Source organism: Neophocaena asiaeorientalis, unplaced genomic scaffold (assembly GCF_003031525.2).
Source record: "Neophocaena asiaeorientalis asiaeorientalis breed wild unplaced genomic scaffold, Neophocaena_asiaeorientalis_V1.1 scaffold336, whole genome shotgun sequence".
NCBI lineage: Eukaryota > Metazoa > Chordata > Mammalia > Artiodactyla > Phocoenidae > Neophocaena > Neophocaena asiaeorientalis.
This window is the reverse complement of record NW_020174788.1, coordinates 2,584,314-2,608,253: the sequence shown is the minus strand read 5'-3', so window position 1 is coordinate 2,608,253 and position 23,940 is coordinate 2,584,314. Positions and strand designations below refer to the sequence as shown.

The following is a 23,940-nucleotide window of genomic DNA, read 5'->3' as shown; positions in this document are numbered from 1 at the left end:
CCTTTGGATTACATCACCATTTTTCTGCCTTTATATAAAATCTGACCTTGTTTTTCCAATTGTTTTATGTTTGTTTTTTTTCTTTGCTGTTGTTTTTTTGTTTACCAAAGCATTTATAAACCACTTAAAATTAAGAGCTACCCCTCCTTTGTTTTCCCAAAAGAACCTGGGCACCCCAACATGATTAATAAGTAGCGTGTGGTTCATTAACCACTTGCTATGATTGCCTCTGAAACGAAGGCTCTGGAAACCCAGATAAAAATCTGATTCTTTAGAATTTGTAGCCACTGTTTCCTCAGTAAGACTTCTTCCTTGACCTACAGGATTTTTATTTTGTAATTGTTGCTGTTAGTTTAGGACATTGCAGTTGCCAAACCTGGAAATTGCAATTGTTAATGGTCTTCTATTTTTAGAATGGTAATCTTGAGCTCTTAAGGTTTGGCAGAAGCTCCAGTTCTCTCTAAATGGCACTTTGTTGAGCCTCATGTAACTGACTGCAGATTTGGTCTGACTGTTTACCTTGCTGGTGAGTTAATCTCGAGGAGAGACTTCAGTGTTAGGTGTAGTGAATAAATGAAAAATAGCTGTGTGGTTGGCTAATGTTCCAATAAAGCATTAGGACACCTGTCTATGTTTAAGGGGGTAGGCCCCTATTGTGTAAAGGTAACTTGGCAGAAAACTTAATTAGCCAATCAGATAGTTGATTCTAGGAACTCAAACTGGATGCGAGAGTACAGTTTTGCTTTTTGGTGAGAGAAAGGGTCTGGTTTTTGCTGGATTCAATAAAAGGAAAAGTAAACCAAAATTTATAGGCACTATAATAAGCACTTTGCATGGATTATCTCACCAAATTCTGTGAGCTGGATTCTGTTATTACCCCCATTTTACAGGTGAGGAAACTGAGGTCCAGAGAGGTCAAGTGAACTAATCAGAATTCACAGCCAGTAAGAGAGCTAAGATTAGACCCAGGCCATCTGATTATAAGCCTTCTCTTGTGAAGGTTAGATGATATGGCCTTTCCCAAATGATGCTGGGAAAGAGAAAGCACATGGAAAATTCACCCAAATCTTGCTTTCTGGCATCAGTTCTAACATTAAGAGTCTTTGCACCTCTGAACATCTCATCTGTGTGGACCTCCATTTCCCTTTGTAAAATAAAGGGTTGAAACAATTTGGATTGGATGGTCTCTGGGGTTCCCTCCTCCTCTAAAGTTCTTTGATTCTATAATTGTGTCCTGACCTTAGAGGTGCCCATGCTCCCTTCCCCACAGACAGACACACTGCTTCCCAAGGCAAAAATTGAATCCTCCTGAAAGGACCCATTGCAGTTTGATGCTAAACTCCGGATTCTACCACATCTATTATTTACAGCAGTCCCTCAGGAATACACAGTACTTTTAAAATCTGGCAAGCCAGTTCTTTAAAATAAGTTGCTAGCGGGATATGATTTTGGAAGTAAAATATTAATACCCCCCAAACAGAAAAGAATAAAACTCAAAATAAATGAGGCTTTCTCTTTAAATCATCGTTTTCTACAATGTTACCTTGACAACTTAGCTTTGGCTCTTTAGAGAGGGGGCTGTCAGTGTAGGAGAAGAGGGGTGTCCTCTTTGTATCTTTAGAAATTTCCTCTGCGTTTTATGGAAAGAGGAAATCTCAAAGGTAGACTAGCAGCATGTACATGGGACATCTTGATGGAGGGTCATCAGAAGTAATCACAGGTGCAGAGAATTACGACACATTCTGATTAAAGTTACCTTCTTTTCTCCTTTCTATTTCCTGTAACCACAGCACACATTGCAACAGCCTGCAAAATGTTACATTTGGGGACCAGCGCGCTTAGAGAGCAGAGAGCCACAAAAGTGCCTGAAAAATAATTGCATTATTTTTAGTGGCGGCAGTAAGAGATGCACACATCAGGTTGAGGGGACAACTCAGAAGTACTGAACCAATCTGGAAATGCTAAAAATATTGTTCCCCCTCCAGCAATTGATCCTTTGAGCAAAGACAGAGGCACTGGCAGGGAGGAAGATCAAATGAGAATTCCCATCTCTCAGCTGTAATAGGCTCGTTATCAGGACTGGCAAGAGTTGGGTTGGGGTGAGCGGCTAACAGGGGTCAGCTGGGGGCTGTCAGCACAAGGAGGAAGTTGGCAAAGGGCGGCGTGGAGCAGGGGAAGGAGACTCAGCTCCAGCATCGAGCGCCACAGAGCAGAGGCCGCGTGGAGAATGACTGAGAAATCAGTATTAGTTCTAGAAGCCATTGCCTTTGTGGCTGTGTGAGCCCAGCAGCCCCCATGGGCGCTGGGGCAGGGGAGCGAGTCTGTGCTTGACACACGTGTTTCCCATTGAGAGCTGAAGCCGGCCCAGTAGGTGGGAGTTGGCCTGACAAAGGCGTATTGAAGTACAGGCAGAGTACGGTTTCAAAGCAGTCCGAAAAAGCACGGGAATGCTGTTCAGGAAATTCTTCAGGCATGGGCAGGGACTTGGCTGCAACTCTGCAGTTGGAAAATCTGACTGGGGCAGCTTCTGAACACAGGCTGGGCCTGCTCAGCCTCTGCAGGCCGAGCGGCCGCCCCCTTCCAGCCTCTCCACACGCGCCTGGATCGCAGGGGATTCTCTTCAGCCGCTTTGTGAAGCAGAGGAGAGGTAGGGAACTGCTCAGTTCTTGCATTTTTTGCAGGCTTTCTCTTCGCTTTCTAAGCCTGCTGTTTGTTTGCAAGTACTCTGTGTGTCTGTGTGTGGGGGGGGGGGGCGTGGGGAGGTTGTGTGTATATGTATGAACAAGTTAGAACTCCATCACTTCAACATTTGGTGTGGGGTTGTCTGTCATCTTTTCCTCCCTCAGCCCCCTTCTAGAGGTGATTTTCGGCCGTACGCTTTGGAAAGTTAGGGTTAAGCTGGCAACACGACTGTGAAAAAGAAAAGTATGTGAACTCTTGTATTGTCACCCTGCTCCAGCAGTCTGCAACTTTTCTGTGGGGAAGGACAGTTCGTTGGCAGGAAATATAATTTTAGATGAAAGTGTCTGTGTTCTTTGCTTTATGAGAATTTGGAGAGGGACGTTTTTAGCAGAAAATGGCTCTCATTTTAGAGGAAATCGGCGTTTGAAGTTTCTATTTTGGATCACACTTTCAGAATGTAGGAACAGATACGTGTATATGAGTTCCTGGCATCTTTTATTATTATGTGGGATTTTTGACTGTCATTAAGGAGCTCCGTGATATATTTGCCTAGAAATATGCTGGATACAACATTTGTAATTCTGTTTCTAGAATAATTTTCAATTTTTTTTCTGAATTGCAGAAGTAACTGGTAGTTCTTCCCTCAAAAAAAAATACTTCTGTGTTTTATGAAGTATAGACAACTAAAGAGTCAAAGAAAACAGTAATTTACTCAAAATCATTGTTAAAAGACAGACATATAATAATGTGAATTTTATTTCATGGATCAATTGATGTTATTTTACACCTTACTGAAAAGAGTGATTTTTTTTTAAAAATCAAATTTTGGATAATTCTTTTTCATACATATCAACTATAATGCAATACAGATTTTTACCCCTCCCCCGAAAGCTATATCTTATTCTATACTTAACATTTAGAAAATACATAGCATAATATAATTGCACTTAAGAGCACTGTTCAGTTCTGAAAGAGCTGGACTCAATCTCACTACGGCTTTGTGATTACTGGCAGAACCATCAGCGACAGCAATGGTGTTTTCTAAAGGGGCCTTGGCCAAGAGTCTGGCTGGGGAAACATGAATGAATGGGTTCTTGGCTCCTTCTTGAATAGCAGAAGAGTTGCTAGAACTCTCAGGGTGGACCTCAATAAAATAGGTGTGCATTGACTTTGCTTCTAAAATCTCTCAACAAGTAGCTGATAGTAGAGAGTTAGATGAATGGGTGAATAAAGAGTGGGGGGGCTGGACTTTTTCATATCTTTGTCTGCGTAAGACCTACGATAAGTGCGCAGGCATTGTGTATTGTTGGTGGCAAGTCAGCCCTCTCAGCCAGCAATTTTATTTTCTCCACAGTTTTGCACTTGGAGGAGGGAATTAGGAAGTAAGTGACTGGAAGCAGGAATTCTTATTCTGAGAGATGGCACGCAAATATTTTCTTCGTGAATGTCATCTTTGCGTTGGGTTGGGATGAAGCGGGTTTGGGAACTGTTGGACATGGGATAAGATAGGACAGACAGTGACTACACTTGGGTTGCCTATGGAGTGAGCAAGATGCCAAGAGATTGGGAAACAACATGAACCACAGCCAAACATACTGCCAGTGAAAAAGGAGACTGTGAGCTCTAATTTCATACTCCTCTAAATTTAGTGTGAGTTGAGCCTTGAGCAGAGCAGGCGTGAAATAGCAACGTCAGGTTGCAGGGGTACGAACAGCATTGCCTGAAACTTGGAAGAAAGTCTATAGTTGCCCTGTTTTAGAAGTATACAAGGGGAAAATCAAGTTCCTTGGACATTTAAAAAGGAAAAACAAAGAGGGGTGTGGGAGGGTAGAGAAGAAGAAATCCAAGGCAGAGGTACAGGCTACAGGGAGGGAGGAGTGGCCACACCACAAACTGGGCAGCAGCGGCAGAGGGAGATCTGTGCACAGGAATGAAACATACATACTAGAATAGCAAAGCCCAGCGGGCACTGATTGGTTCACCTTGAAGTGTGTGGCTAAACCATGGCCTCAGTGAGGAGAATGGGTTTACCCTCTTCACAATAGAAGACCCCACGGTCAGTCTGCCCCACTGTGCCTTCTGGAAGCAATCAGAAAGCACATTTTGTAAGAATGGCATCGCCCAAGGGTTCAGATTTCGTAAGTTGGCTTCAACAGAATCACTTGGGGAGTTTTTAAAAATAGAGGGATTCCCCGACTCTAATCTCAGAAATTCTGATTCAGGAGGTTTTGAGAAACCATGCAACCAGGTGATTTCTGAGGGACCTTCTAGTACTAAGACTCCATTACGTTACTTTCTCTAGCATGGCTTCCAAAGTATCACTCAGCTGAGGAGGGAGCAGGCTCCTGAGGCCTTATTTTTAACCCATATTTGTTCCATCCAGAGATATTCTGCTGGGAGTGATGAGTGAAGGGACCAGGTGGAGATGGGGGAGGGATGGCAGTGAGCATAGCTTGTTCTAGGCCCTGCCCACATACACTTCATCCTTAAGACAAACATTTGAAAAGGAATATAGAATGATACATGTGCTTTATTTTAATGCATGAATTTATTTAATTTTTTTTCTTTTTTTAATTTTTAAAAACCTTCAGGGGCACGTACCACATTGTTGGTGGAAGTATTTAATATTAATTTCATAAGGTGAGGAGGTTCATGGAATTATGGATTTGACCATCTGGAAGGGATTAGGGCCATCCTGTAGTCCAGAATTTCTTGAGTGGGGTAATATAAAGACTCCTTTTAACAGGGTGAGGGAAAAGATCCACGCCCCCATTGTTGATTTAACTGCTTTTATTATACTGCAATTTAAATATGTACAAACCAAAAATACCCACCTAGGTAATCACCTCTCTATTTTAATCATTCTTTAGCATCTATAAGACTAAAATAAATTTATGAATTAAATGCAAAGTAAAGTAATAGTATTCAGATGATCAACATTGTTATTTTAGGTAGAAGATGCTTTACTGGAATTTAATAAGGCCTCACCATGAACATGGGACTGACAGTTATCTGGAGATTATTTTGGTTCTAGACACTCATACTCTTATATCCTGGATATAGACTTGATTCTTCCATGACTTTTTTTCTCTTCAAATGTACCTTCATTTGCATGCCATGATGTCCCTTGATCTGCACCTTGAAGGAATGTTTCATTTTGTATTATATTACACTCTGCTCCTTTTTCTCTTCATGACAATTAGAATCGAATCACTTATTGCCAACATGATTGTACACTGAATACAAATGCAGACACCAGAACTGCATGGTAGTAGCCATAGGTCATGAATTGGATCTGCGTTTCCTAGGACAAAATTTGGGTAAATAAAATAAGTACATCAAAAGAAAAGAGAAAGAAAAGCACAAGAACAAATTTGGCAGAGAACTCTCAGAGTCCTGAGAAAATCTGAGAATCCCTGCTGCCTTGGAGACACCACCTTAAGAGGTACCGATTTTGGCCAGTTCTGGTTCCATGGAAGAACCTCTGCAGGAAATAGGAAGGAATGGCTCTGGAAACACTCCATCCATTTTTCTAAATAGCACAGCCACTTTTATTTGTTTCATATATTGGGATTTTGCAAGAGATTTCATTTGAAAAGAGAGTTTTAATGCTGTATCAGTAAAGATTGCATTTGGCTGCAAGTAATAGAAATCGTGCTCATAGAGTCGGAAAGTATAAAGCCTTACCTTTTGTGCATATAGATGGAGACTACACCTGGACAGTCCAGGACTGTTGTGGCAGCTGAGCGACGTCCCTAAAGACCAGTTTCCTTCCTGCTCCACTGTCCATTTGTTCATCTCCATGTGTCATGTTCAAGTCAGGACAAAGGTGGCAGGACATGAAGGGGGAAAATACTTCTCCTCATGAGGCTTTGCCCCTTTAATCAGGAAGGGACACCGTCCCACATAAAGTTCCCGTCACTTCTCAGAATCCACACCCAGAACTGGGTCATGTGCCTACTGGCCCCATGCAGTTTCATTACCAGGATGGGTAGAGGTCCTCTGGGTATGGAATAGGAGCCCACAGATCCAGATCAAGAGTTCTAGCACTGTTCTAAGAGTCCATTGCTTCTATTTTAAAGAAGTGAACACTGAGACTAGAAAAGATGGGTTACCTGTCTAGAGAACATAGGCGTTCAGAGACAATGGCAGTGCTTCTTGTTCCTTGACTCTGAGTCTGGAGTGGACTACTTGTTATGTGTGGTGGCTTAATAATGAAAGCTGAGTGATACTTTGGAAGCCATGCTAGAGAAAGTAACGTAATGGAGTCTTAGTACTAGAAGGTCCCTCAGAAATCACCTGGTTGCATGGTTTCTCAAAACCTCCTGAATCAGAATTTCTGAGATTAGAGTCGGGGAATCCCTCTATTTTTAAAAACTCCCCAAGTGATTCTGTTGAAGCCAACCAGACACTGGTCCACAGAACTGAGTTGGTTTAATACTGTTGGAGCTAAATCATTATTTACTACAGCAGTGCCATTTATAGCATCACTGACAGATGTCAGCCAGATGTGTCAGTAATTCGTTCAGTGATGGAGAACCCCACTGTGCTGCGAGGCAGCTTGGGGCATTGTTTCTCATCTCCAGCCCCTCAGATTGGGCCAAATTTGCATCTCTGTACTTTGTAACCCATGGCCATTGTCATATTCTCTTAAGGCACATTTGAGAGTGGTAGGAGGACCTGGTACAGAAGTGAGGGGAAGAGAGGGAGTAAGGGTAGCAGGGGTCAGAAGTCTTGGGATAGGCTCTGGGTCCACTAAGAGCTGGCTCTCAGTCTTTCCATCTGTAAAATAGGATGAGATGCCTGTAAAGTGTCTTCTCTTTCTCATTTTCTATGCTTTTTGTTATTCTCAAGCTCTCCCCTTTCTTTATGAATGTCTTGAACTATTTCGTCTCTCCCTTATCTTTTCCTGCACTTTTCTTTTTACCCTTCTCTGAACACACTCCAGGTAACCTCCTCCTGACAAAAATACTGTTCCCTGAATTCAATTCCACTCATCTGGCAAGGACATGTTCCATTAACAGGACACTCTACATCTGTGACCCAAAGGGGCAGAGGGTGATTGTAAGTGAGAAGCAGCCCAGTAAGAAAGAAGAGAGAAGGGTGGGATGATCTTGTAGCAGAAGGAGAGTGATTACATTGTGAAGTGAGCCCAGTCTGTGAGGCATACAGACCTGGACTGTGACCCTGGCTGTGTGACCTTGGATGAGTTACATCCTCTTGGTGAGCCACAATTGTATCATCTTTAAAATGAACATGGTAGCATCTACCTCGTAGTATGTTGTGAGCTTGTGCTTAGACTGCCCTTAGCATGGTGCCTTGCACACAGTAAGGACTTAAGTATGTCAGATGTATATGCTTAACATTATCTCAGCATGAGGCAAACTGACAAAGAATGAAATAGGCAGATCAAATGATAAAATGAAACACTGAGACAGTCAGCAGAGGAGGGTTTTATGCTGAGTGATCCAGGTTACTTTTTCTTTGTTGCCTTAATTTCTCTGAAGATTCCACTGTCCTTTTTCTTTCACCTTTGCTGCCACACAGAAAGGTGGTCATGTTTCTTATGGTTTCACATTCCTTTTGTCAAGTGTGAACTGCCTTCTGTAAAGGAAGCCATGTAAGCTGTGGCCTATTGAACAGGTCTGCAGGACTGGGGGAGGGACGTGTCACCACAGTTCACTAAGTGTATAAATCCTGTGAGATTGATTTGCTCAAAATCTTTGCTGGTGGTTGTCCTAATGGAGCTCCGGGTGCATAGGTGGATATGGAAGCGATGGCTTTATTCTTCTTTTTAACCAGTAATGCAGTGGCACCTATTACAGTGAGCACAGTTTCCTGATAAAAACCATTTTGCCAGAGATTAGAAATTTCCTCCTTGTTCAGACCACAGTCCTTTGCCAAGGTGACAGGATCGGACTCTCTAGTGATTTCCCTGACTTCTAAATAATATATTTCGGAATTCCTGTACAAGGTTCAAAATATTTAAGCACTGAAACTATTCTCATAAAGCTCAGAGTAAATAGATAAGTAAATAAACATCAGAGAGAGCTCCTTGCTCCAAGCAAGTCATTCCACACCACGCTGTTGTCTCCACTCCAACTGGGTTTGTGGTCCTGGGCCAGTGTAGTCAATGAAAGAACGTGCTTCAAGCCTAGAGATGCCTGTCCTTTGCTTCCTTTTCTTACCTGTAGTTGTCTTCTCTCCTCTCTAGTGTTCTCTACTCCTTCTAGCTCTTTCCTTCTGTGTTTTTATTCCATGCCCTCTTCCTGTTGCCAGTTTCTTTTTTCTCTTATATTTGTTCAAGATGTTTACCAAAGTCATCGGCTTCCCTCAGTGGGCAGGAGGGTTGGCAGTAGACCAGAGTCTGGACAGCAGAACTTTTACCATGCGATGATAGACCTTACCTCCTGGGTTGGCTGTGACCTTCAGAGGTTTGTGGGCTCCTTTCTGTTGCTGATGAAGCTAATCCTGGTGTTTCCCAAGCCGTGGATGCAAACACCTGGTCACAAACTGGCAATCCAGGGCTGGCCTGTGGACACATTTTGACACATGAAGTGTTTTTTAAAAATCGACTTAGTTACAAAGCATTTACATGTACTGAGATGTTATGTACACATTTAGATATCTCGATTATCTAGAAAAAACTGCAGAAGGGTATCCCTGGTCTGATTTCTCGTAGTGTAGCAGTTGGGGGGATTTGGGCAGCGCCTGTTGCTTTAAGAGGGTACATGTCCGCTTCATTCAGTGTCCCCCACCTGCCTAATCTGATATCAGTAAGCTCTCAATAGGGTGTCTCATCTGAACCACAGGATATAGAAAATGATTCGAGTGACCATTTTTTCAATTCTTCCAAGGGTGGTACGTATAGTACCATTCTAGATGCATAAGAGAGAAGTTAGGACATCATGACTGAATTCTCTCAGAGGACACTGTTGAGATGGGCTAAGTGTCCACTAGGAAGAAATGCAGTAGAACAGTATGGTGGCCAAGAGCATGGGTTTCAGAGTTAGATGTTCCTTGGAATCAGCGCCTCATAGAATTGTACTTAGGATTAAAATTTTCAAATGTGCTAGAAATCAAAACAGTCACTGCCTTTGGGGATGGGGATTGATGAGGAAGGGGCATGAGGGAACTTTCTAGGGTGATGGAAAGGTTCCCTATCTTGACTGAATATTTTTTACACAGATGTACAGATTTGTAAAACTCGAGCTGTGTAGTGAATATCTGTGTATTTCAGTAGGAGTAACTTATAACTCAGTAAACATATACATATGTTCATGTGTACATACAGACATATGTGAAGGCATGCAAAGTGCATAATAACTTTTAGCTGTTATTGTTTTCCTGCTTTCTGGACACTTTAATTTAAAAAAAAAAAGAAATAGGGCTTCCCTGGTGGCACAGTGGTTGAGAGTCCGCCTGCCAATGCAGGGGACACGGGTTCGTGCCCCGGTCCGGGAGGATCCCACATGCCGCAGAGCGGCTGGGCCTGTGAGCCACGGCCGCTGAGCCTGCACGTCCGGAGCCTGTGCTCCGCAACGGGAGAGGCCGCAACAGTGAGAGGCCCGCGTACCGCAAATAAATAAATAGGTAGGTAGGTAGGTAGATAGATAGATAGATAGATAGATAGATAGATAGATAGATAGATAGAAAGAAAGAAAGAAATAACTTGACTAAAAATGAGATGAAGAGATTTTCCCTTCAGACCACAGATTTCCCTGCAAGCGTTTGAGAGCACAGGTAACAGCTAAAGATCTTTGCCAAACACAGTTGTGAAAGGAGAATCTACTGGATCAATGCTAATTTTATGGAACTACTGAATCACTATAGAAGGATGTGCTTAATTTGTTGTAACTGTTTTTCATGATGCTGTAAAAATGTATGGGTTTCAGAGACATATCAAAGATGGTTTATTACCTGGGAAAAAATGCCTATACTTAGAGTAACATGCACCCTGGCTGAAATATAGTAGTCCCTCAATAAGTATATGAAGAATTGTCTTAAAATTACTATCCATGTTGAGAAATTCTAGCTAAAACTGTTACCAAAACAAGTTCCTAATTAGTAATCACACTATTCTGACTAAGTATGTACACATATCTGGAAACATTTAACACAAGAATTGGAACAGAGTTTTCACCCAGGCACTCTGGGTTCAAATTCTTGCTATGTCTTTAACAAGCTGAACGACTTCGGGTAGGTTGCTTAACCTTTCTGTTTCTCAGTTGCCTCAACTGTAAAATCAGGATAGTACTAGCACCTGCCTCATAATTATATGTCTGTGACAATTAAATAAGTTCAGTATAGTGTTTAGAACAGGGTCTGGCACATGGTAACCACTACGCAAGTATTTATCAACAGTTTGGTATTCTTTGTGTTAGGAAACGTGGTTTTGTTGTGATTTGCCTTTGGGAATTGTTCAAAAGGCATGTGTATGGTGGTTGATGAGAGTAGTGTCAAACAGGAGTTTCAGTTGAAAAGACTGAAGCCTGGAATTCGTGGGAAACATGCTGTTTTTCAGTTTTAGCGGACTTTGGTCTTGGCACTAAAGTCTCCCTGAACCTAGTTTTCTCATCTGTTAAATCATGACTTGATATTGTCCATGTCCTCTTCAAGCTTTGTGTCTCATTCTCTGATCTTAAGTGTTTGAGTCATGTTCATTATTATTTTATTACACAGCTTGGTCCCCAAGTCACAGAAGCACTGTAGAGGCCCGACTGCGATTGTCATCATCTGGTTCTGGGCAGAATCATCCATGGGGATGTAAGAAGCCCCGGTTTTGTACAACATAGGGTAGCTGAAAACAATCTGTCGCTCCTATTCAGAAAGCTGGTTATAGACGAGGCCACAGTGGGTAGATGCAGTGCCCTTTGCATGTGAAAGTGACACTATTAAATTTGCTCTCAGTGTTGGAAATTATTTTTCCTGTTCAGGGTGTTCAGTTTACATTCTTTCCTGGTTTTCAACTTACAGTGTCAAGGACCGCGTTTAGAATGATGTCTGAGTGTTACACAAAGCCAGATCTCCCTGACTCTCCAGGTTCCTTCCAGTCTGCTCAGATATTATTGTACTTTCTCCATGAGGTCAGCCTCTTTCATGCTCTTATACGTGGAACCTGCCCAGCTCTTCACCTGCTACCACCGCTGATCTGCCTTTCCCTGTCTTTTTTGTTTTTTTGCTCTTTTACCCGTAACCCCCATTGTCTTATGACAGAAGTTTCAAACATAATTTTCATGTTGCTTATCTGTCTCTCCCATCGCTGCCTCCTGTCACTGCCATGAGATTACGGACCGGTGGCTTTGCTCTTTGATGTGTCCAAATGCCTGTAATAGTGCCATGAGAGGACCTGAGGAAAACAGAGTTATCAGGTGGTAGCAGTGTATATGCTTTACAATGTTGTGTTAGTTTCTGCTGTATAACAAAGTAAATCAGCTATACGTATACATATATCCCCATATCTCCTCCCTCTTGCGTCTCCCTCCCACCCTCCCTATCCCACCCCTCTAGGTGGTCACAAGGCACCGAGCTGATCTCCCTGTGCTATGCGGCTGCTTCCCACTAGCTATCTATTTTACATTTGGTAGTGTATATATGTCCATGCCACTCTCTCACTTCGTCCCAGCTTACCCTTTTCCCTTCCTGTGTCCTCAAGTCCATTCTCTACGTCTGGTCTGTGTTTTTATTCCTGTTCTGCCCCTAGGTTCTTCAGAACCCTTTTTTTTTTTTTTAGATCCCATATATATGTGTTAGCATATATATTTGTTTTTACCTTTCTGACTTACTTCACTCTGTATGACAGACTCTAGGTCCATCCACCTCACTACAAATAACTCAATTTTGTTTCTTTTTATGGCTGAGTAACATTCCATTGTATATATGTGCCACATCTTCTTTATCCATTCATCTGTCGATGGACACTTAGGTTGCTTCCATGTCCTGGCTATTGTAAACAGTGCTTCAATGAACATTGTGGTAAATACCTTGCATCTTATTCAGCGAAAGCTGAGTCTTTGCCTCATTCTGTGTCTACTGGAAGGAAAATTGGGCCTGAATTTGAGTCCAGACCCTAACCAACTTACTACTTAGGAACCCTTGAGAACATCCCTTCATTCCTTAGTACCTCGGTATCTTAATTTATGAAATAGTTTTAATAAGATTGATCCCCCAGAGTGCTGTCAGGAATGTATGAGCTAATGTATCTGAAAATGCCTAGAACAAATATGTATGTGTGTTTCACGAAGATATTTCTGTCTGAAATGACTTCAGCTGACACCTCACACATCTAAATCTCTAGGACAGTGAGAATTAATGTTTATAATTATATTGAAATATCTTCTAATTCATCAGAGATAAATATTTTGAGTTTATAAATAGAAGACATATTGAACTTTGGAGGAGAACTTTGATAACAACATCTATAAAACACACACACACACACACACACACACACACACTCTCATGCATACCTTAACCTAGCAATTCAGCGTCTCATGGCTTCTCTGAGCGCTCTGTTTAGACATATGTGAAACTTATATGCCCCAATCCTGTGGCTTTAAATAATACTCATATGCAGAAGATTTACACATTTCATTTCTAAGCCGTCTTCCCCCTGAATTCCAGATTCATTTCTATGTGCCTTTGTGACACCACCCCCATGGATTCTTCTGTGCATTTCAAAATCAGTGTGATTTAACAGAGCTCTCTTTCTCCTCCTCACACTCCATTTGCCTCCTGCCCCATGAGCCACTATCCTCTCAGTGTTCCCCATCCTGATAAATAGCACCATCATTCACCCTGCTGCTCATGCCAGAATGCTGGCATTCTCCTTGACTCCTGTCCTGCACACACCCTAGGTCTAGGGAATCAGCGAATCCTGTTAGCTCTACTTTCCAGACAGATTCCAAATACAGCAACTGGCCACCTTCTCACTCAACCTCTACCCAAATCTGGGCTACTGTCACCTCTCTTTGGGTGACTTCAGGAGTCACAGGCCCCTGGTTTCTCTACGGGCACTCTTGGCCCCTGCAGTCTATTCCTTACAGAACAGTGAGAGTGATTCCAAAGTGAAAATCTGATCACTCCTGCACCTTGGTTCTCTGACAGTTACTGTCACAATCAGTGTCTTACTTATGGTTTTACTGTGGCGTATAAGACCCAATGTGCATTCCTTCTGCCTGCACTTCCAAGCTTATTTTCAAACACTCTCCCCCTTGTATGCTGTGATCTAGCCACACTGTTCTTTGAACATGCCAAGTGAGCCCCTACCTCAGGGCCTTTGCACTTGCTGGTGCTGTTTCCTCTGACTGGAGTGCTACTCCCAGATGTCCTCATGCTTTACTGTCTTGCTCGTTCATGACTTTTTCTCAAATATCTCCACCACATAGAGGCTTTCCATGACCGTCCTACAGACAGGAGCCTCCCTGGTCATTGCCTGTCCCCTTCTCTGGCTTTACTTTTTTATTCATAAGACTTATCCCAAGAATAAGTATGACACACTAGATGTTTGTTTGTCTGTTTATCATTTCCTCCACTAAAATGTAAGGTCCAAGAGGCAGGGAATCTGTCTTTTACCACTGAATGACTAGTGTCAGCACGTGGTAATACCCGTAAGTATTCATTTGTTTAAATGAGCATTGGTATCAGAAAATTAGTGGAAACAACCTGTGTTCACCACTAAAGAGTTGATTAAGTTAAATATCATGTGCACATACAATTTAAAACTAACTTTAAAAAGAAACAGATTTCTGTATTTTTTGTGGGACTATCACTGAGCTATGTAAATGGACCAACTTAGATGAAGAACAATAAGGAGTGAAAATATGCCCTTCTTTCTGTGAAAAAGAAAAATTTTCATGTGCGCATGTGTGCTTTGAATGTGTATATTGGATAAAGGCTGTATGTGTATTGAACATTTCTTTAGGGGTAAGAAGAAGGCTGGTAATAGTTGCCTCTATGGAGAAAGGCTGAAAGTGTGAATGAAAAAGGTTTTCTTAACTGTATCTTCTTCAGCTCTTTTAAATGCATGCACTTGTCTAATTTTTTGCAGTAAAAACTCTTCAACACTTACATATTCCAATTCTTAAAAAACTAAAAGATGAAATACCTCACTTTTAAATTAGTCCAAATATTTGTTTAAATAGAACATGCCATTCCTGGACCATTTCATACAAATAGGCATTTACTTTTCTGGATGATTGTTATATCAGAGCTAAAAGTGAGGAGTTTATTACCATTGTCGAAATTGTGCCAAACGTTAGCTATCCAAGACTGAAGCCTTGTATGGATGGGTGCATGAAAACGACCCTTGAAAAGCAGGTAATTTGAAATCTGAGACCTCAAAATTAACCTGGTAATGGAAAACTATTTACGTGCCAAGATAATCCAAAATGACTTAGATTTACAACAAACTCTAGAAACTGTAATGAACCTGGGAGAGAACTTATTCCTGCTATTTATATAAACTGGTTACAGTTGTAAACAGTGATGTAATTCATGTTTACTTTTAAATGTTCTGGAAGTTGTAAGGTGCCGCAGCAGCGTTTACAAACCCTAGCTCACTTGATTTGTATCACTTGTCTTATTTCTAAGTAAGTGAATGTATTTATTAGCCGTGTTAATTCTGTACTCTTCATAACGTAGAAGGCAAAGTATATTTAGTCCACAGCTTCTCTCTGCAAAGCCCTCCTTTACCCTTTCCTCTGAGCTCATTCAGTGCCCACCCTGCTGGCCATCCTGCTTAACTGGAGGATGCTCTTAAGGCCGAAATGCTTGCTCTGTCCTCTGCTGGAAAACTTGTTCTACCTCTAGGTCTCGCCTTAATTGTCATTGGGTCAGAATGGCCTTCCATGACCAGTGTGGTTCACCCTCTACTCTCTGTCATGGAACCTTCTTTGTTTCCTTCCTCCCACCTAACTTTAGTTCTAATGGTTTCATCCATTTACTTGTTTACTGTCCATGTCTCTCATTAATATACAAGCTTGATGAAAACAGAAATATCTTACTCTTCCTTTTGAAGACCTAGATATACCCAGGATCTGCTGTGGTACCTGGCACATAGTAGACGGTCAAAGATTTTTTTTTCTGTTTAAAAAAAAGATTGAGATCGGGGTTTCCTCCACAGCCAAGTCTGTGCTTTGCCACGTTTCTTTGCCCCACGGTATGTAACTGTACAGAGAATTGCAGTCGTCACTCCCGTAAGTCCCCTTACGGAATAAGACATTATGAAGCCTAGTGGGTAGAAGAGTCTAGCAAGCCTAATAAAATGCCTGCCAATGCTTCCTTGTCCTCAGCCCTATTAGTAGAGTGGATCATGGCCCATAAAATTTTATAGGCTCCAGAGAAAAATCATCAGGAAACTTGATAGCATTGATGTGTCTTTGGAAGGTTTACTGATTGTTTTTTAATCATCCCTCAAAACATAATGCATTCTTGCACAGCAGACTGATAATGCAGATCCTGTAAGTGTTTCTAGATATCTCTTTTATTTGGGGAGGAAATAAAGAAAACATGTGTTCTTCTCCTGAAGAAGAATCCAGCTGAAACAAAAACACAGCGCAGACAGAAAGTGATGGTTTCTAACAGTATTATTCTAGAATAGGTGTTCAGCCTCATGAAATGTGCCAACTGTGTATGTTTCTACCCCAAGACCTTCCATCATCCTGTTATCAACTGATAAAATGTAGGAAGGAGGGCACTAGAAGATCTTCCAGTAACTATTTGGTACCTACCAGATTTAGGAAGGGGAGTGAACATGGGTATGACCACTTGAGTATGACGAGGCTGGTTTCTGTGTTAAGATGTCAAAGTCGTGTCAAAGTAGTGGGACTTAACATTTTGAAGGTCAGTGTGGGAGAGCCTTAAGCTGGGCATTTAATGTGACTTCCTAAATTAGAGGGGCAACAGCTACAGGGTCCAGGTACCACTCTGGCTGGGCTTGGCTCAAGGATCTTTGTAAACACGTTATAGAGAGCATGGGCTTTGTACAAATCGTATGGCTTCTGTGACTGAATTTGGACATTTGTGAGGCCGTTGGAAAAACCTTCAGGTAGCAGAGTCACTGAGGTCTTGGTGGTGTGAGCAGTGACAGAAGTGAAACCAGGCCACACAACCTAGGAGGAAGTTTTTCACAGGTCCAAGTCATAAAAATGGATCCTCTCCTTGAGATTGTCACATTAAGTTAGTGTCAAGGCCTTGATTCTGTAATGCTACATGATCCCAGGTATGAAGCTTTGGATGCGTGAGACCATGAGGTTACAGCTCAAAGCCATGCTTTTAAAATGCCCATCCAGCACGACCTTCTTTGGAAATCCCATGTGTGTCATACTTGGCAACTATTTAATTAGCCAGGGTTATGGGTGGTTATTATATTATGACATTGCCTTGATAATTGGTGGTTCCTCCGTATTAATGGCAAAGCAACAGAAAGTTTCACTACATTGGTTCTCTGGGAAATATAATCCTATTGCATTTTGTGTACAAAAAAACAGATTATCTTTAAGTCAACTGGATTTGTTTATGAACAGGTGAACACTGAAAAGAGCCTCATGAAGGAGCAGAGTAATGCTTTGTAGTTAAGCCTACTTAATATCAGTATATCATAGTTGCATGTGCCTTAGGAAACGGAGGCACGTTGTGTAAGTTTTCATTCCTTTGCTTCTGATCTTATAGCTGTTTACTTATTACCGGAGGATATGCTCTGCAGTTTATCATTGGCTTGATTGTCATTCATTCACTGAACAAATATATGCAATTGTGTGTGTATATGTGTATAATTATACATACACATGCGTAAATACATAGATACATACACACACACATGCATCGTTTAGGTGCTACTAGGGTTCAAAGAAGTTTTAAGTACTTGGAGAGTTTGGGATATATTCAGAGAGGTGACATATATCACTGTAAAATATGTTGCGTGACACTGTAAGAAGTTCCCAATGACTGATGGAAAATACTGTTGTCTTGTGATTCTTAAGAAGAGAGTGTATTTGCTTAGAAAGATTCTGTTTTCAAATTTACATGCCTGGTGCACCGCCACAGATACAAGTAGGCCTCTTGGGGAGTATATTATACTGATCAAGGTTCACTTTTGCTAAATTATTCAATTTTTGAGAATGCTTTGATGCATGATTGGTATAGAGGGAGGGGGAAAATAAGAGCGTTAATCACATCAAAAGACAAATATTTATTCTGCACCTATTGTGGTCTAGGCATTGCTATACTCTTATAAATCAGATTATGACTCCCTTGTTTCAGATTCTGCCATGGGTTTTCAATGACTTTTCAGTAACATCTGAACTTCTTACTATAATCTCCAAGGCCCAGCATCATCTGACTCGAGTCAACTTTTCAGCCTCATCTCACTCCCATCTCTGCTTCACTCATTACAGCCAGTCCCACAGGCCTCGTCTGCGTTGGGACACTTGCCTTTGCTTTCCTTCTTCTGCCTGAGATAGTTTCTTTGTTTTTTTTTTTTGCCCCTACCCTCACCTTGCTGTCTTTTTCTCGTCCTTCAAGTCTCAGCATAAATGTTACATCCTTAGAAAGTTCTCTCTAGATGAGTGTATATAAAATACTTTTCATCCTGTGATGCTCTCTTGAACATTACCAGATATATTTCAGTGTAGATACTTCACATGTTTCATTTTGTTACTAAGCATTTACTGCACATAGTCCCCCACCACCCAGCCTGTGAGCTTCATAAAGACAAGTTAACTCTTCTTCCTTGTGGTATCTTGAGACCCTTCCCGCGGTATATGGAATTTGATTGACCATCAGTAATTATTTGATGAGGGAGTAGACGGATGAAAGACATTTAGATAGGTCCAATTTGAGATGGAAACTGGAGTAAAAGTGGTAAGTTGAGTTTAATTCTCATAGAAGTACAAAATGAAAGTATGACACTGGACATTGTCTCTGAGATGGGAACAAGAGAACGCTAACTCATAATGTGAACTTGGGAGAAAGAGGCAGAGAGGAGAGTTTGGAAAGACAGACAGTAATCAAAGATAGAGGGAAGAAGCCGGAAGTGTCATGAATATCAAAGAAGGACAAAACTTCCAGGCGAGGAGGGGAAGTTGGCAATGACCAAACACGCAAGGAAAATGGGTGTTAAGAAGAGTGCATTGAATTTTGATCAGGGACATCACTAGTGATTTTTGAATGGGCCATTTCGGTAGATAGATGAGAGTATGAGGTTTATAGCATTTGCCAAGGACCTGGAAACCTGGGCATTAATAAGAGTGAAGTTACGCAACATGTGGAGAGGATTATAAAGGTAAGCTAAGATTCTGTTTAATGCCAAAGAGATTTAAAAACCAAGCACCAAAGGCTGCAAAGAGCATCATATTCAATATACTGCTGCAAGAGGTTAATGGAAATGAAAGCTCCAGGGTAGGAATGCAGTGAAAAAGTGAGGGATGGCAAAGCATACATTTAGGTTACGGGAGGAAGATGGGTAATCCTGTGAGAAATAACACAAGTAGAGGCAAAGATGGCCCAAGGATGTTTTTTTTTGTATTGGATGTAAATTCGCGTTCTTAAAACGTGGTCCTTGGACCTTTTATATCCAGAATCGGTTTTGGTGCTCGTTAAAAATACAGATTTCTCAGATGCACGCCAGACTTACTGAATTATTCCTTGGCGTGAAGCCTAGGAATCTGCATTTATTGCACTTATTGTTTGCCAGGGTGGTTCTGACACATTCAAAAGTCTGAAAATCCCTCCCAGTGGAACACAGATAAGTGTACCTCTCATTGAGCTCAGCTAGGCAGTGACGTCTTATGAGGATGTTCCACTGAGGTTTTGTTGTACACTTGGGGTTCTTTATGGGAGGGACCAGAGGACTCTCCAGGTTTGGTGAAGCCCGAAGCTTGAACAATTTGTGGGGCTGTTTTAAGGAAAAACTGAAAAAATTAGAAATACAAACTCAAGTTAAGAAACCATGACTATGTACTTAGAATGAGGAAATTAAATTATTAATTTTTAAAAGCTGACCTATCATAAAATCCAGAAAAAATAATATTAATTAACTATCTGACATACTTCTCCTACAGTTTTTGGTGGCATATCCTTTGATTGCCTCTTCATATGAAGGTGCTACCATTTTCTCTGTAGACAATAGAAAGATAATTGTCTCCTATGCTGATTTCAATAAAACTTTTTTTTAAATTATTGATAGTTGTGAAGCATAAAACATGTAATTTTATGTACAGAATTCAGTCACACGGTGCACACAACTTGAAAACACAAGAATTCTGATTAATTCTCTTTTCCATGATTTCCATAAGAAAAGAAAAACTGTGGGGAACATTTATTTTCTGTGCTGCATTGAGTATATTCTTGACAGGAGAGAATTTGTTTTGACTGGGTGTCAATGAGAATTGAATTCTACACTTGAAATTTTACGTAACTGATGATTAGAAAAAAAATTTCCACCTAGCTTCTGGCTCATCTAGTATCCACGTATTTCTGGTGCTGGCCATCATAGGACATGTTTACATGGCAATGTGTCCTTTGGTCATATACCTTCATGACAGCATGCTTGGTGAGTTGGAGCCAAGGATGGAAGGAGAATTCCTGGAAGACATTCTTATACGAGGGGAGTTAGCATAATGTACCTCTACAGGGAGGTGTCTGCAAACCATGTAAATACATACCACTGCACCCAAACTATGTGAGCCCCCAATTCAACTTCCTCTTATTCGGACCTTCAAGATGCATGTAAATCCTCCAAAACCATGCAACATAAGGGGAAGGTGAAAAAGGGTCTTTTTCATCTGACTTTAGTTGAGTTTTACAAAAATGTATGATGGCTGTTAATACACTACTAGGGCCCCTTCCAGGGCTATGGAAGGGACTTGGATGAGGGAGGACCTGAAACTTCAACTTTATTCCCTATACAGCAGATTTCTCCCAGAAAGGACCAAAAAGAAACACAGATTGGAGTCTGTCTTTCCTCTTAAGTTTTTCTTATTTCAACATGTTTCTGTTTTTGACTAGAAAAATTAATGTACTCAGCTTATCTAAATTTTCTTTTTCTAAGCAGGATTATTTATAACAGATGTATCTGTTACCATATTGTTTGGCTGGCAACACTTTGTATTCTTTTTTCTTTTTTTTTAAAATAATTTTATTGGAGTATAGTTGACTTACATGTTGTGTTAATTTCAGGTATACAGCAAAGTGAATTAGCTATACATACACATATATCCACTCTTTCTTAGATTCTTTTCCCATATAGGTTATTACAGACTACTGAGTAATAGATTACTTTGCTTTACACTAGTTCCTTATTAGTTATCTATTTTATATACAGTAGTGTGTATATATCAATCCCAATCTCCCAATTTATCCCTTTCCCCCCCACCGCCCCCGGTAACCCTAAGTTAGTTTTCTACATCTGTGACTCTATTTCTGTTTTGTAAATAAGTTCATTTGTACGGTTTTTTTTTTTTTAGATTCCACATATAAGTGATGTCAACCCTGTGTATTATAATCATTTGTACAACATGGCCTCCTTCCTCCCTCCCTCCCTCCTTCTGTCTTTCCTTCCTTCCTTGAATTGCAGACTGGAATGTTTTGTTTGATGTGGTTCCTTAAAGTAGGCAGGAAGTATGGCGCCGGTGCAAGAGCCCTCATGACATACAGAATCAGGCACTACACCATGTATCAGAGGATCTGGGTTCTGGTCCCCGCTCAGCTTCTAATTCACTGTGTGGCTTGAAAGGTCACTACTTCCCCTTACTGTCTTTGAGCTCCTCAGCTGGTCAGTTAACATGGGGGGAAAAAGTCAGTGGTTTCTAAGAATCCGAAGGTTCTGTAGAAGTGCTTCAGGGGTGGCCAAGCCCTCACTCTTGCTTTAAGCAAAGGAGCTCTGCTGGTCTGCTTTATACTCTAGAATTTATTTCAAGATTTTTGCCTTGAAATGGTTGTATTATGAAAAAAAAAAAAAAGGTATAACTGATTCATTTTGCTGTGCAACAGAAACTAACACAACATTGTAAATCAACTATACTTCAATAAAAGTCAATTTTAAAAAAAGCAGCAGCAGCCAGGGAGGTATCTGGCTTAATAACAGCAACAGCAAAAAAGGCATTTTAAGATAAGCTGTCCCTAATGCCTGGAATGACCTGGAGAGCTTTCCAGTTCCATTGTAGAGCTCAGAATTTGATTTTGTATCTGTTAAAAGTTTGTTTGGGGTTCTGCTGCATAGTCAGGGTTGAGACATTATTCTAGATCAGTGGTATGCAACCTTGTCTACACTTTAGGATTATCTGGGGGACTTTTTAAAAAATTCCTTGTGACTATTGTTTAATTAACCTGAGTGTAGATGGTTTAAAAGCTCCACAGGTTCCTCTGATGTACATCAGGATCGCAAAATCCGAGTGGAGATAATCATTGCCTCTGTCAAGTTCAAATCTGTGTATGAAAAAAAAATCACACATATGATGTCCATATCCACAGCCTGATAAATATTTATTGACCATGTCATTTCCATCTTATAGCTAAATTATGTAATGCCCCCATCGGTTGGGATAAATGTCAGAGAAAAGGCACCTGGTGTGCTGGCATTATCGCTAGCTTCTGTACACTCATTTGTCAAGAATTTCTCACTGTTCTTCACACCTGCAAGGGTCAAAGACTACAATTCTTGTCCTTGCCCTGCCACAAGCCCTGGAGCCGTGCACAAGTGTGTCAGCTTCTCTAGTCTTAAGTCAGCTGACTCATAGAATTAATTGATTAGAATCAAAGGACCTTGCAGATAGGATTCTAAGATTTTGTGATTATTTCCTTAATTTACAGAACATGACTTAATGGAAAAGAAAGGCCTAATTTCCTTCAGACTTGTAAGACATTTATTTTCCCTTCTTATTGATCTTGGTGTGTGAAAAGGTCAGTGAGAGATGACATTGCTGTGTTCCCGTGTTGTCACAACACAGCTCTGGTCTGCAGAATTGTAAGGGGCTGAGTAATACAACTGAGATCCCTTCATAGTGTGAAGCTCAGTGCTTGGTTGGGAAGCCAGGGCTTTGGGAGACTGAAGTGGAAATTTGCAAGAATACAAACAAGAAGTTCCCCCTGGTGTTTGTCTTGGACTTTTGTACACACCCAGATGGCAGCAGATTTCATAGTGGATGGGAAATCATTCATTCATTCATCATTTATGCATTCATTTTTTTCACGTATTCATTCCACTCACATATGTTTGAACACATACTCATATTAGGGCCTGATTTTGGTGCTAGGGGAGTGTTCACAATGACATAGATGTATGTAGATCTTCACTGAGCATTTGAGTTGACCTTAAGTAAGAATTTACTTGGTTTTTCAAATGGAATTCCACTGATGCCTAAAGGCCATGAGTCCTCTGGGGGATTTTTAGATTTTATGTGTGCATTTTAGTGATTATCTAAAAACCGTACAATAAGTATATTCTGAACCATCTGGAAGGTGACCTCATAACCAAGGATATGATTTTAGGGCCTACATTTTGTTTGTCACCATGGTCACTTTGGCACCATATATCACTAATGTAAGTGCTATTGACTAGGATGAAAATAAGCAGAGACAGGCCTTATTCCTAGAGAATGCAGTCTGCCTACGTGAGGGCCAGATGAAGTAAAAATCCCAAAATAAAGCTTGTGCAGTCATTTGAAAGGAGAAAAGCGGTAGAGGCCATGTTGTCACATGGCTCATGGTAGAGTAGGGATGCTCAGAAGATGCTGTGCTAAAGTCCTTGGTACCACATTATGCTGTTTAGTTTTGCCAGTCATCATTCTTCTCAGGAGGCAGTTATTTTGAATGATACGCGTTGGCAGCTTTGTTTGTATTTAATTTTAAAATTTGTTTTGGTTGGAGAATTTTATAGAAGTGATAAGTTTACTTAGATTTGTGTTGGTACCTAATTAGCAGTGCCAGTATAAAGATAATTTGTGTCAACAGCGGGGGTTTGGGAAAGCTTCCTTACTTTAAAGGGGATTCGAATATTACTTAACATTGGCAGATATTTTTTTTCTAATTTATCTCACTCTGCTATTATCACTGTTTAACTAGTTTGTTCTCCCCATTAGCCTGCAAGCTCCTGGAAGGCACGTTCACGCCTTACTTGACTTTGAGCCTCTTTTACGTTTATTAAATAAATGTGTTGATAGCAATTAGAATTGTCTAACTCATAAGGACCACTTGAAAAGGGTAGTGAGATCTCTGTCAAGGGAAGCATTTAAGCACAGGCTATCTATCACCTTTTGAAGA

General features: G+C 40.9%; 1 protein-coding gene across 1 annotated transcript in view; it reads left to right on the top strand.

The window, feature by feature from the left end:
* Positions 1-2,521: 2,521 nt before the first annotated feature.
* Positions 2,522-23,940, top strand: part of SGCD (sarcoglycan delta) — a 405,485-nt gene continuing 384,066 nt past the window's right edge. Inside the window, exon 1 of the mRNA XM_024760147.1 lies at positions 2,522-2,647. The gene's annotated coding sequence lies outside the window, so the exon portion shown is untranslated. The remainder of the gene's footprint in view (positions 2,648-23,940) is intronic.